Source organism: Felis catus, chromosome A3 (assembly GCF_018350175.1).
Source record: "Felis catus isolate Fca126 chromosome A3, F.catus_Fca126_mat1.0, whole genome shotgun sequence".
NCBI classification, from domain to species: domain Eukaryota; kingdom Metazoa; phylum Chordata; class Mammalia; order Carnivora; family Felidae; genus Felis; species Felis catus.
In genome coordinates this window covers 129,510,141-129,524,863 of record NC_058370.1, presented here as the reverse complement: position 1 = coordinate 129,524,863, position 14,723 = coordinate 129,510,141, and the positions used below count along the sequence as shown (strand labels likewise).

The 14,723-nt window shown below is 42.0% G+C and overlaps 2 long non-coding RNA genes across 2 annotated transcripts in view; one reads left to right on the top strand and one right to left on the bottom strand.

Moving 5' to 3' along the window:
* The window catches only part of LOC123384613, a 269,390-nt gene that overhangs the window by 164,251 nt on the left and 90,416 nt on the right, over positions 1-14,723 (bottom strand). The gene's annotated exons all lie outside the window — the stretch shown is intronic.
* On the top strand, positions 7,071-10,073 carry LOC111559724. The gene is made up of 3 exons (XR_002740851.2): positions 7,071-7,919; positions 8,404-8,532; positions 9,547-10,073. It is a non-coding gene; the product is annotated as an uncharacterized LOC111559724 (long non-coding RNA).

Here is a 14,723-nt window from a genome sequence, read left to right as displayed (position 1 = left end):
TTTGAATCATCTGGCTTCCCCTCTTCTGCTGTCACCACACGAAATCTCTTCCAAGGATGATCCCTCTCTCTCTCCTACTTCTGTTATTGTGAAGAGAAGTTCCAAGGCACAAATGCCCCTGCTGTAATCTCCTTCCAACGGTGCTGCAGACCATACCAAATTGCATCAAATCTAGCAATTTTTGGTACAAGAAAGGTTATCAGTTGTTGGGGGAAAGAAAAAATATATATAAATATATATACATTTTATACAACATTTTAAAAGCACTGCCTCTGAGTCGTTCCTGCCAGTTGGAAGGGCCAAATCTCAAGGCCAGCAGCCTTTTGATGTTGAAATGTTTGTGTTGCCTGACAGGACCCAAACATTTGTAAATTGGGGACTAAAGCTAATAGTGATCGCAGGGGGAAGGCAAGGCCAATCTCCCACTTCCGTCAGCTCAAAATAAATGTTACTTCTTCTAAAGGCACATTTAGAGCCTGAATCCAGGATGAATCAGACCGAGTGTTCTTATTTAGATAATAGTGAAATCAGGCCTTAGAGAATTGTTAGTCAGCAAAACTTAATTTTGGTAAACCCATGCTGCGGGAAAGGAAATGAAGGGAGATGGAACCGGATTTAGACCTGCCGGAGACCAAAAACAGCGAGGTACAGAGGAGAAAGATCAATCTGATGTTCCTCTTGCTTGAGGAGAAGCTGGGGTGAGCTGCAGGAAAAGGAGTCGCTCACTTTGCAAAGTTGGTGAGCTCCTTCCAGCTACGAGATCAGCCTGGGAACACCGTCCTACAGTGGCTTCTCACGGATACCGCTCCACTCAATGGCCTTCCTCCTCCTTGGCCACAGCTCCTCCAGCAAGGCTCCTGCTCATCCCCGTGGCTGTCGCCCCTCCCTGCATGGTCTCAGAGGCTGTGGCCCATCATGTCCGGACAACCCTCTGGGACCTCGGGTGCAGAGGTATTTCCCCAGCAGAGCCCTTGCGAGGTGGGGGCTGTCACTTCTCATTCTGAAGCGTCTTCAGTATGATGATGATGGATTAAAATGGCTCTGGGCAAGAAAGACAGTCTGCCCATCCTGTCCTTGTCGGTCACCAGATGTGGGACAAAAGAAAGTTATAGCAAGAAGTGTTAGTTCTTCTGCTTTTCTCTCTCACACTTCTCTCAGTCTTCTAGAGTAATTCCAGGAAGGAATGAGAGACATTAAGAGCCAGCGGATGGGAGCACTGATCTGCTTTTAAAAGTACTTCATTTAAATTCTTCCTGGTCCTATGACAGATTTCTTTCGATCTGGCCTCATTTCGTCTGGTGCTGTCCTCAGCTTAAAAACTCACAGAACTCACTAAGCAAACCACAGGAACCTCAGAAGTTAAGTACATTCACTGTGGAAGGGTATAGCACATCTTGTTCTCTCAAGGAATTGAGGTAGTCTATATCCCACTTTACTGAATACATCTGAAAAAAGAGAGGAACCATAAAAGATCTGAAATGATTTTCATTCTGTTATTCTCCAATCAGGGTGCGCCAGTCTATGGGAATAAAGTCATGGAAAATACCCTCCATTTTCCCTTAATGTGCAAATATTCGTGGAAGAGAAATACAGCAAAGAGAAAAGGCTATTACAGAAAGAACCATAATAGACATGAGGAGAGCACGCAGGGAGGATAAACAACGCTGCCCAAAGATTTGCAAAGACGTGTTCTTGCAGGAAGACTGAAGGTTCGCCAGGTATCGGCACATAAGAGGAGGAAAGTGGTGGGTGGTGCCTGTTGGGTGGTGGGGGCCTGGGGGGAGACAGGGAATGGCAAGGAGAGAGGTTAGATCCTTAGGGAGCAGAACCTATGATGTTTGCGGAAGGCAATAAGGAGTTCACTGGGGATGAGCAAAGATACAGACAAGAAGAAAAAAGAGATTAGACGAGTGCTGGAATATAAAGACTATTGCAGAATAAAAGTAAGTTTTCTCTGGCAATGGAAAGTCATTGATGGGCTTTAAACACAGGACTGAGGATTGGATAAAGTTTTGACAATTTCTCTGGCAGCAATGTGGAAAATGTTTTAGAGGGAACAAACCTAGGAGTGGGGTAGGAGGCTTGTTAACATACTGTTGCCACTACCTAAAGAGCAGAGAATACACGTCTGGGATATAGGGTCAGGGTCTGAAGAGGCAGTGCCATAAGCCTGGCTCTCTGCAAACTATGTACACAGTGAACTAATCTGGAATCAATTTGTTAGAAGGACAAAGAAAAAAGAACCAAAAATAAAGATATCTTAAGAAAAATAATTTTCTCACCCCCTACTCCTATCTAAGGAAGCAACAATACCATCATGAAAAGAAGCTAGAATTTTAAAATATATATATATATTTTGGGGTGCCTGAGTGGCTCAGTTGGCTAAGCGACTGGCTCTTGATTTTGGCTCAGGTTATGATCTCATGGTTGGTGAGTCTGAGCCCCACGTCGGGCTCTGTGCTGACTGCTCAGAGCCTGGAGCCTGCTTCGGATTCTGTGTCTCCCTCTCTCTCTGCCCCTCCCACATGCTCGCTCTCTCTCTCTCTCAGAATAAATAAAGAAAACTCGAAAAAAAATCTTGATAGCATCCAGACCATTTTTCCCATAGAGGGGAAAGATTGTTTTAAATATTAACTGATATATTTTCCTGTGTTGTAATTTTTCCTTACCTGCCACCATTCTACCATTAAACTGTTTGAGGGTAGGACTAACAACCATAAAAAAGGGAGGTCGCAAAAGACTCCAGTGAGAACCACCTTTTAAACCCTTGATCTCCTAACCCGGTCTTGGCACAGAGGCAGTAACTAACTCAGTAACTCACTCACTGTTGCTCAGCCTGTAGGAAAACGTATTCCTTTCCAGATGTATTTCTGGCTCTGATGACAACTCAAGCAGATCTATGACTTTATGGCCACTCTTGGTTTTAAGAGCAGGTCCTGTTTTCAAGACTAGTGCTCCCTTTTTGGTACTACAGATGTCCCTTCGAGCATACAGCAAAAGGTACTTTGTCTCATCCAAAGAAAGCTTTATACTCAGGCCATCCCTAACCCAGCCTGGAGACCTAGACACCTTGGACACCTCCCTCTTCCCATTGAGGCTCTTACTGAAAGAAGAGTAGGAATATACAGGAAAGGGGCAAACATTCTTCTCATTTATTAGGTTTGGTTCTAGTGGCCCTCTGTAGTTATGCTGACTAGTGATGTCCTCCGTGCGACAGGTGTCACATGCTGATTCTTCCAAGGGGTCCAGAATCCATTGTGTGAATTTCATCCCTGCACAAATTCCTGACATTGACAACTGGACCATTAGCCAATCACTCCCTTTTCAATTTCTGTCTCTGGGAACACTCCCACAGATGTTGGCTTCCCCTTGCCCCTGAAAGATAGCCTATTGGATAGCTAAGAGATGGTTCAAGTTTAGCTACTTTCTGCACCATCCATTTGGGCCATTCTCAAACACCCTGCTGCATTAAACACTAGGAGCGCAAGCAGTCTGCCACTGGATGCCCTGTTTCCCCACCCTGCTGTCACAGGGGCTCCAGTGACCTGTTGCTTCTGGGCTAGAAGCAGGCACGCATTTCTATGTTTACCAGGACACTCGTATTAAGCTCCCTGTGAGTGCTACACTCTGATGGGCTTCTTGCAGTGACCTGTGACTTTTGCAACTCAGCAATATCCACCTGGCGAGGGTGGTCCCAGTCCCTTTCTTTCTGACCTCAAAGAATTCTCTGGATGATTCTCTTGGAGAATCCCTTCCCTCTCCCAACCCAAGGAAAAGGTAAAAGCTTCAGACATGACTGCTACTGTAAAGTTTTCTTGTCCTGTAACCAATTCCCTTGGAATCTCCAGTCTCCTGTTTGCATAGGTTGTTTGGGGAGGGGAGGGTGGGGGATCAGGAGCCTGGTTTGGCAACCTTTTCACTAGCACTGGAAGTACTAACTGGCAGGAACTTGGTGCTCTATTTAGAATGTCGCAGTACTTACTGTTCCAGGTTTGGGGCTTCAGCCAAAATTCCAGGACAATAGGAAAAGCCTCATTCAATATCCTATTTTAACAACTTTGAAAACTGAAGAGGACTTTTGTCATTGTCATTGTTGTTGATTTTAGCTCTTCAAGAACTATAGTGCTCGGAATGTAGAGTTCAGCTTCAACTATGGAGAAAGGAAGAGGCAAGGCTGACCTAAGAGCTGTGTAGCAACTAGACAAGGAAATAAGAAAGTAAAGTTGTGTACTGAACATGGGTAATGGGGAAAGCTTTGGGACGAGATAGAAACGTGTCTGCACGTGTGAAGGTTGGTTGGGAAACCACTTCTTGCTCCGCTTTTGGGGTCAAAACCTTGGGAGGGAAGGGTGGTTGACAACTTCAAATAACTTTGGAGGCTCTCAAAGCAGAGAGGGTTTATCTCTCTTGCTGTGGGGGAGAGCTCTTTGCTTTACAAAGAGCCAGAGGGTGGAACAGAAACAGCTACAAGGAGACCCAGAGAAGGCCCTGTGGAGAGTCCTACAGCCCTATCATGGAAGCATCTAAGAGTATCTGAGAGTGCTAGCCAGTAGGAAGAGCCCTCCAGGCTGGAACAAGGAGGAGACAGGGTGTGTTACATCTATAGGCACCTATAGGTGAGTCCGCAAGCAGATGCTACAGTCCCAGCAGGGACAGGGTGTGACCAAGATCTGGAAGAATGAGATAACCTCAGCGGTGGCCTGTAAGAACACATAATGGGTTGAGATTCTATGCTCACCCCACCCCACCCCAACCTGGAGCTAGCACAGACTTTTGCACCTCTATTCTTCCCCAGTGGAAGAGAAGGAAAGGGGAGGGACTGGGAGAAATGGAATTGATGTAGCAGCTACCTAAGTGAGATTGGATTTTATTTTTTATTCATTTTTTTAAAGTTTTATTTGAGAGAGAGAGAGATAGTGTGCGCTAGTGGGGGGTGGGGGGCAGAGAGAGAGAATCCCAAGCAGGCTCTGCACTGTCAGTGTGCATCAGCTGTAGCTCAAATGGTGAGATCATGACCTGAGCTGAAACCAAGAGCCAGATACTCAGCCAACAGAGCCATCCAGGCACCCCTGAATTTTAAATAAAAATGACTGACTTACCTTAATTTGCAAGGCTGAGTTTTTTGCCTTAGAAAAAAAAAATAGGTGGCTCATGAGCTAAGCTGAACTCAGATATGGAGAAACATAAACGCGTCCTTTGTCCACTGCAGACTGTATGGCTAGGCAGTCCCACCTCACACCCGGTCTTAAAGATGGCAGACTGCTACTGGGTTGTGGTGAGGAGTGGGAACTGCCTTAGAATCTAAACAGAGTTTGCAACGAAGCCAGATCTCTATCCTGATCGTAATCATTGCCTTACACCAGAAGGGGTAATTTCTACAACCACAATGGGCTGATTAGGAGCATTTAAAGAAGAAAATATTTCGCTAACACATTTCCTTTGGATGTGATGAATCCTATCCTGCCACAGCCAAGCTCTCAAACCAAGCCAGAATCCAAATCTCTAAATAATGTGTTCCTCCCCTTAATCCCCATCACTTGGACATGCATCCGTGTTCATTAAAATTGGCGTCAGAATACCTGGAAGGTTTATAACCTTCATTGAAGCAATGGGGGAGATACTGATTAGGTACAGAGGCAGAATATGTGCCTCTTATTTAGCAAGGGGGCTCTAAGAGTCAGCATGCTGGGGGGTCAAATCTAGAGTCTGCAATTTACTCTATGTGCAACCTTGAGCAAATTGCTTAAATGCTGTGTGCCTCAGTTGCTCCTTGTGTAAAGTGAGGATGATAATATTAGTTCTCTCAAGGTCTCCTAAATCGAAAGCCAACATAACTAGATACAGTGAATGTGTATAGGAGTGAGTTCTCCGTCAGGTCAGACATTCAAGTTCAGGCTGGACAGCCACATGGTGGGGATGTTGCGTTGGACTGAGTAACTGGTGAGATCCTTGCCAGCTCTGAATATCCTTTGAGAAAGAAGGCTCGGTGCCAAAGAACAGCATCCACTTTGAGATAAACCCAACTGGCTCTCATTTGGAAAAGGAGGCCAAAGACACACAATCTATTTGAAACTAAGATAGAAATGGGCCAAGTCCCCTTTGCTGTTGACTCAGCAACGAGAGAGTGGTGTCAGGTGCATTGGATGTGGTCAGGAAGCCTGGGCTAGACCCCAGTTTGCTCTCAGCAGCCTGTCTTGGGGAAGCCAAGTAATAGACACGGACTGCAGATTCTTCACTTGTAAAATGGGTGTAAAAACTGTTTTTTTCTCAAAAGGTACTCATGAGGATGAAATGAGCCAATGTGAAATTGCTTTGAAAATGGTAAATCACAGGATGAATATAGGTATTATCATTTTCAGAGCTCAAATTACACTATACATCATTAATTCTGAAAATAACATATGTAACCTCAGACTCAGGCTGTGACTAAGCCCTTATTTTAACAATCGTGATGGGTGTAGAAGTTAGAAAAACTACCATTTCAAAAGTTCTTGCATATTTTCTCTACCACTCAAGAGTGGAGACTCCAATTTACCTTCAAGGGAAGCTGTGACTTTCTGAACAAATAAAAATAAAAACAAAAACAAAACAAAAGGCACAGCACCTGGGCCATATAGGTTTATGCAACGATAAGCAATCTTACCTATTGTTTTTAGGAATAATTAGGTCATCCTCAACTTTAATGCTGAAGTCTTAGACACAGTAAAGCTTTTCTCTATAAATTTTTACTCAGATATTTATGGACAGAAACTCTACACCAGGCAAATAAGAGTGGTGACAAGTCAGATACGTTTCTCATGGTGTTCAAGGCTGTATCATAGGAGAGAGATAAAACAAGCAAAAATGGCACGAATAACATATAAAGTGCCCTAAAGGCAATGAGGAAGTAAAAAAAAAGTGCTATTAAGAATCTGTAAGCTGAGGACCACTAAATGTGGAATTGGGGAAGTTGTCCTGAGAAAATAATATTTAAGCTGAGCCTTGAAAGATGAGCAGGAATTACCCAGGTGCAAGATGCCAGATGAGAGCAGAAATGTTTGTCCATTGTTTCTTTGAAGATAAGTGCTCTTTTCCTCTGGATGAATTTAGATGACTATGCCTATAAAGTAATTGCTATTCATGATAAGTTTTGTGTATTCTTCTCTGGATAGACAACGTTACCAGAAGAAGCAAGCTAAGGTGAAAAGGGTTCAAGAAGGGCAAGGATATGCTGCCATATTTTATGTCTCATCCTGGAAGGAGGTGTTATAAAAAGAACAAGACTGGGCTCAATATTGACTGGACATCCTAGACTTCATGTGTGGCTTTATGGGATGTAGCCCTGTTGGTATGATCGTCTTGCTGTCGCCACTTGGTATCCAAAGTCAAGGTCCCTCACTAAGTAAGGTTGGATTTTTACTTTATGTACGCGAATCATCTCACCGTACCATCCTGTGAAAAGGTTAATTCCGGGAAAGAAAATGAAGACTCACTTTTTGTACCTTTAACCAAAGTGTAGTCTGGGCTTGAACTTGAACCTGAAAACAAGCATGACCTAACATGATTATTATGAGGAATTGCCTGTGATGTGCTTTCCTTCTTTCTTCCCCCATCTTGGCTGTGCTATGCTGGAACAGTGGAACTTTCTCCTCCATGCTTGGGAAGGTGAAGAAGAGAATCTCATTCTGGAGCCTAGAGCAGTGGTGGAGGCCTTGTCATCCATAGAAGACAAGTATGTCTGGCAACAAGGTGATCCCACAGCAGTGAGAAGTGTGGCGACAAAGCTGCACTTTATCCTGGCACTGTCATCCTATAAAACAGCTGCGGCTAAGAAACCTTCCACCCATTCTTTGGTGATCTGGGAAACAGCCTGCCACAAAGTAACATCCTTCTCCAAATGACCTAAGTAAGACTCGCAGATGCTTCCTTGTTTATATATGGTAAGACCAGACACAGAACCTCCACATTTCCATTCTTTGTCTCATACATGATTGCCTATGATGATTGCTCCCCCCGCCCCCTACCCCACAATCAGAACAAAGTGCTTATGAATCCAATTCTGGTTAAGTTTCTTTTCTCTCTAATCCCTGAATTCTGACCTGAGCCTGAGCCAGCATCCAACCTCTCCTTGGTTCCCATCCACTCCCCAAGGACAGGCTGACCTCAGAGTATAACTTTCTGTGATGTGATCAGCCACCCTTTCATCCCTGTTCCACACACATGGTTATTTCTGGTCTTATTTTCCTCAAAAGAAAAAACTCTCTCTGCCTAAACCTTGATCATAAACCTTGCTGATCTATTATTACAATAAGTAGAACTCTCCAACCACATGATCAGAGAAATAATCCTTGAAATAATCCTTGAAACAATCCTTTCAAATAAAGTCTCTCTTTACTAAGTCCATATTTGTTTTTTATTTGACAGTGGTGAGATGGAAGTAAGCCCCAAGTGGAAAAATATGTGGGACTCCATTCTGAACACACGTTCAGATGAGTTAGCATCCTGGAGAAGCATCAGAAAGAACAAGAGAAAAGTGTAAAGAAGGAAAATTAGGTCAGAAGTCTTCATGGGGTCATAATTTTGGTATTAAATATGAAATGTAATCTAATTTTGGGAACAGTTTTTGGAAACCGGATGGTTAGGTTACATATAAAATAATTTTTTAATGGGAAAAACACCCCAGGTGGCAGAATCCAGCCAGCTTACAGCAAGCAATTCTTTCCCAGGTATTGGAAATTGCTCTAGCATTAAAATCTAGCCTATTATGAAGAATATGCAGTTAAGGAATAAAGTCCTTATCTCCACAGGCAAAGACTCTGCCTTTGGCTAGGAGTAATTCCTCTCTCCCTACCTGCCAGGAAATGCAGTCCCTAAAGTTTTTCTCAAAGGTGACCCCAAACACCTCTAAGAAAGTTAAAGACACAACAGTTCCTTCTATCATCGCCACATCTTTGTTCTGACCTTCTCCAGAGATTGAGGTTTCGTCAATCTTCAATAAAAGCAGAATTATTAACACCTTAACTCTTGTATTTTCTTACCAGTTAAACATATAATCCTTTAAAGTAAGAAATGGTAGGAACAGGGAGGAAAGGCTAACCTTTAGAGTCAGACACACTGAGGTTCAAATGCAAGCTCTGTCATATATTCGCTCTGTGATCTTTCAGGTCAGGTTAATTGAGCTCAGCAAGGTCATCACTAAGTGGAAACGATAGCTCTCATGATATTAGAGCATTATTATTAGGATTGGTAATCACTAAAAACATTAGGATTATTATGATCGGTAATCACTAAAAACATTATGAAAACATTCTTGGTCTTGAGTAGATGGTGACTAAATCTTATTTTTCCCCCTCAATTCATGCTGAGCACATTTGAAGCCAGGTCTTCCATTTTCCCTCTCTCAAGTCCAACACAATGACTGGGTTTCATCACTCATTAAAGCCGATTATTTAACCAATTTAAAAATTATTGTGAACATAGAAAAACTAAGTTCAACACTAACTCAAAAAGATTTATAATGATTTTTCCTTTTTTTTTTTTTTGTCTTCTTCTTTCTATTTTCTTTAGGAATTACATATTGGTTCCCATTCCTTTCCTTCCCATGAATCATCCAGGTTTGCCAAGCTTGGCAAGGCCAGGGCCAAAGAGGCAGCCAGGGCTACTGAGGCACACAAGACCCAGGCCAAGAAGGTGACTGAGACTAAAGGAGTGACCAGAACTTGTGGGGCTTGGGCAGAGGAGGCAGCCAAAGGGGTCAATATATTGATTATAAAAGAGAGAAATGAGCAAATAAGAAAACAGGAACCATGTTTCTCATTGGGAAAGGGAGTTCAAATGACACAGCTAGAATAATTCCTGTGATTTGGGGATTTGAATTAGAGGTATGGATGAATTTATACCAACTAACAGAAGTAATGGACTTAAGTACAATTTGGAAATAAGGAATATGTTGCCAAGAGAACCCCCACATGCCAAAAAGACACTGGGTGCTGGAAAGGTCAATAACTTCTCTGGGGGGGGCAGTGTAAGAGAATGTGCCAGAGAAATCCGCTCTGCTCTCTACAGAGACCTCAGTTATATAAGAAATAAAACATCTTATCCTCTTGTTGTGTGTGTGGCATCTTCAGTCTTGATATCTGAAAAAATTGGGGTGGGATTCCATCATGCCTCTGTAGTTGGGTTACGGCACTTACAATGGAGAAAACAGGTAGGCACCACCTTAGCAACGTGATCTAATTTCACATCATCAGTGATAGGGTAAATATCACGTGCCTTCTGCTGTGATGAACAGAAAATGACACAACGTCATTTCTGTCATATTCTTGCCAAAAATGCATAACCTCCATTAATTATAAGGAAATGTCAAATGTAAAGGGAGGGGAACTGTACAAAACAATTGGTCTCTAGTCTTCAAAATATCACCATGAAAGACAAAGAAAAGATTGAAGAACTATTCCAGATTGAAGGAGATTAAAGACATAAGTAAATGCAGCCTGTGATCATGATTTGTATCTTGGACTAGAGGAAAAATGGTTTTTGTTTGCTAGTTTGGCTAGAATTGTCTCATTATTTGGACAATTGATAGAATTTTCACAGGGTCTGTGTACTGGATAGTAATCTATCAAATTCTTGATTTAAATAGTTTTTTCCCCTGTGGCTATATAGAAAAGTACACTGGTCTTCTATAAAATACACATTGAAGTAAACATAAAGAGACAAAAAGAGAGAGAGAGGAAGAGAAAATGGCAGAAGAAACACACATGTGCTAGAATGTAAATAATTAGAAACTGGGTAAGAGTTATAGGTGTTTTGGTACCATTTTTGCACTTTTTTTTGTAAATTACATTTATTTCAAATTGAGAAGTTTAATCTTTACTAAATAGAAATTTAGCCTCATCATAATTCCCAATTTCCAGAAAATGCACTATAATTAAGTGGGCTGTAAGACCATGTTAAGCAAATATTTCTTAAACAGGACCCCAAAAGCATAAATCATGAAATGAAAACGTGATATAACCATGATTTTAAAAATTTATTTTTAAAGTTTATTTTTGGGAGACAGAGAGAGAGAGAGAGAGCAAGGAGCAGGGGGCTAGAGAGAAAGGGAGACACAGAATCCAAAGCAGGCTCCAGGCTCTGAGCTGTCAGCACAGAGCCCAACACAGGGCTCGAACTCACAGACTGTGAGATCATGATCTGAGCCGAAGTCAGACGCTTAACCCACTGAACCACCCAGGCACCCCCACCATGACTTTTTTATATTAAGAATTGTTCATCAAAAAACATCAAGAAAGTGGTAAGTCAACATACTGAGGAAAAGAGAGTCACAATATATATGTGACATGAAACTCATATCCAGGATATACAATTAATTCCTACAAATCAATAACAAAAAGGCAGAGAGTCAAATTTTTAAAAATTGAGAATAATTTGAGAAAATACTTCACAAAATAGAATATCCAAATGGCCAGAGCTCATTAGTCATCAGGCGAATGCAAATTAAAAGCATAACTATATATCACTACCCACCTACAAGAATGGCTAAATACCAAAGACCAACAATATCAAATGGTAACCAAAGATGTAAAGCATTGGAGCTTTCACACATTGCTGGTGGGAGGGTAAATCTGTCCACCCCTTGGGAAAATACTTTTGCATTACCTACTAAAGCTGTAAACCTACATCTGTCCTATGGCCTAGCAATTCTATTTTTAGGCATATACCCAAGATCAGTGAGCACACATATCCACCAAAAAACAATAGAAGAATGTCTGTAGTATCTTTATTCATATCACCAAAAAGCCATAAACAATCTAAATGTCCATTAACATGAAAAACAATAAGTATGGTACAACCATTTAAAAATGAACAAAAAAAGAATAAACTACTGATATACACAGAAACATAGATTAAACACAATGATATCACATTGAAAATAAGCTAGACACAAAAGAGTACACACCGTGTTATTCCATTTATATGAAGTTCAAGAATAAGCAAAACTCGTATATAGACAGATGTCAGAATATGTGTTAACTTCTAAGGGGAACTTGACTTAGAATGGGCATAAAGAACCCTTCCAGGGTGATGAAAACCTGCATATCTTGATACAGATGGTAGGTGGTAGTAACAAGGGTGCTTACATTTATAAACATTCATTAAGCTGTATGCATAAAATTGCATACACCTCAGTGAAAAACATAGATGGGCTCAGGGCTATCTATTTTAAGGGCTACTGGTTAAATGGAAACTATTCTGAACTTAGAAGAGTCTCTACTATGGCTTTGACCATATTTAAATCCTTCTTTAACCCTATATACCTTCTCAAAATGTTATAGGAGTAAAATCAAGTCCCCACTAAAGACCGAAAATTCAGTCATATCTGGTTGGCAAGACCTGGTGTGTCTGTATTGAACAATCTACATTTATATGTGTCTTGCATGACAACAAAGGAAATGAAAATAGGCTAGTTTATTGCGAATCCCCAAGTCAGAAGGTGTCTAGTTAAAAAGGTAGCAGAAACAAAGTTGAATTGAGCCCTCATGAATCCTGGACATCTGTAAAAGTTGATATATTACGAGATGGAAGAGTCTCCTGCAAACTGTCTCCTGCTAGTATCTATTGTTAATTCTGTCCCAAACTTGGTGTACATGAAAAGCCTCCAGCAACATTTGGGTCAGGAGTCCCTAGCATCTGGAGAGCTTCAGGTGAACCCTGCATGTCCCACTCACCTCCTGGCCCAGCGCAACCCAGTGGGATTGTACCTATTTCTCATCTAGGATGAAAGTCCCCTGCTAAAGCCTTTAAACCTGACCAGCGTCTGCCAGTTCCTTCCCTGGGGGAGAAAGTCCCTTCCCCCATAATCTTGGATACTAATGTCATATTTAAAATTGACATATTGGGGCGCCTGGGTGGCGCAGTCGGTTAAGCATCCGACTTCAGCCAGGTCACGATCTCGCGGTCCGTGAGTTCGAGCCCCGCGTCGGGCTCTGGGCTGATGGCTCAGAGCCTGGAGCCTGTTTCCGATTCTGTGTCTCCCTCTCTCTCTGCCGTTCCCCCGTTCATGCTCTGTCTCTCTCTGTCCCAAAAATAAATAAACGTTGAAAAAATAAATAAATAAAATTGACATATTATCCCCTAACACAATGGCCCATTTTTCCTCCCTCACACAACCAGTAAGCTCTGCTGCCTGCATTGCGGCTCTGATCACTCAATGGGTTGGACTTCCTTGGACAAAAACCCTGACCTCCAAAATAGAACGCCCCTCAGTAAAAGTTATTAAAGTATTGTCAGGACATAGCTTGTGAGGATAGATCCTGTAGGCAAATCATTTTTCTAGAGCCCACACCACCCAGACACAGCCACTTCCTATTCCTCATCACACTATTAGTTGGCATCTTAGTGTTCTTGCATCAATGCTTACTCTACTTACTAGCATGCCCAAAACATCAGAAAATCTGGACAGACCAACTATGATCTCTAGGAATCCCTTGTACCAATTACATGACTAGGCCAAGAGTATCTACTGTCAGATGACTTGTAGCCTTGCAAATTTTAGAATAAGGTCTAGACTAGCATTCAACAGCTCCGTAGGCTGGAAGTCAATATTCTGTTATTTATTCTGTTATAAGCTGTAAATGGAGAGAAAAGGGGAGAGAATAATAAAGCTGATCACCCACATACATGCTAATGGAAGGGGACTGCTGAGTTGTGAATGATGTTGAAAGCTGAGTGCAAGTGGGAGGAGTGAAGAGGAAGGGCCAGCAAAGTGGCATCTCAGAGTGGGTGGCGTAAGGAATGACTCCATGTTCTTCAGTTCCACTTCCATTTTTGACCATGTACCTTAGATTGCCAAACTTGCCAAACTCTGGTCTAGAGTTCATTAATAAGAGGCATTATTGCAACTAAAATCCTTTATCGTAGGTGCAACAGGGAAATGGTCCAAAAGGTTTTCAGGTCCCTAACTGGCAATTCAGCATCCAATCTATTATCCTTATCTCTCAGATCAGTAACCCTTTTCCATCCCTACTGTTGTGTCTACATTAGAACCTTATCATCTCTTATCTGGAATACCGAACCAGTCTCCTAGTTTTCCCTCTTCCCAGCATTTCCCCTCAAAGCCATATTCCACATGGTACTCATGTTGATCTGTCTGAAAACTAAAATATGACCGTGTTATCCTTTTTATCTGCATCCTCCAATGGTTTCCAATTGTTTATTACACCCAAGCTCTTCAGCCATGAAAGGCTCTCTGTAATCTGGTCCTCCCCAGACGTATGCCCATATGAAAGCTTGACTCACTAATCAGAGCCCTTACTAAGTATGTACATACTCTGTAAATGTTTGTTGAATGAATAACTAATGAATAAGTAAATATATAGATGTCATTGGGGCACCTGGGTGGCTCAGTCGTTTGAGCATCCAACTCTTGACTTTCAGCTCAGGTCATAATCCCAGAGTCATGGGATCAAGCCCTGGGCCGGGCTGTGCACTGAGTGTGGAGACTGCTTAAGATTCTCTCTCTCCCTCTGTCCCTCTCCCCCCACTCATGCACGCTTTATTTCTCTCTAAAATAAAAAATATATATGGTCAGAAAAGGGAATTCAGATAGATAGATAGAGAGATAGAGAGAGAGAGAGAGAGAGAGAGAGAGAGAGAGAGAGAGATAGATAGATACAAGGGGAGTTGAATATTCTAGATAAGTTTCAAATCAGTTTTAGTTCCCAGCAGAGGGTTTGGAGAAC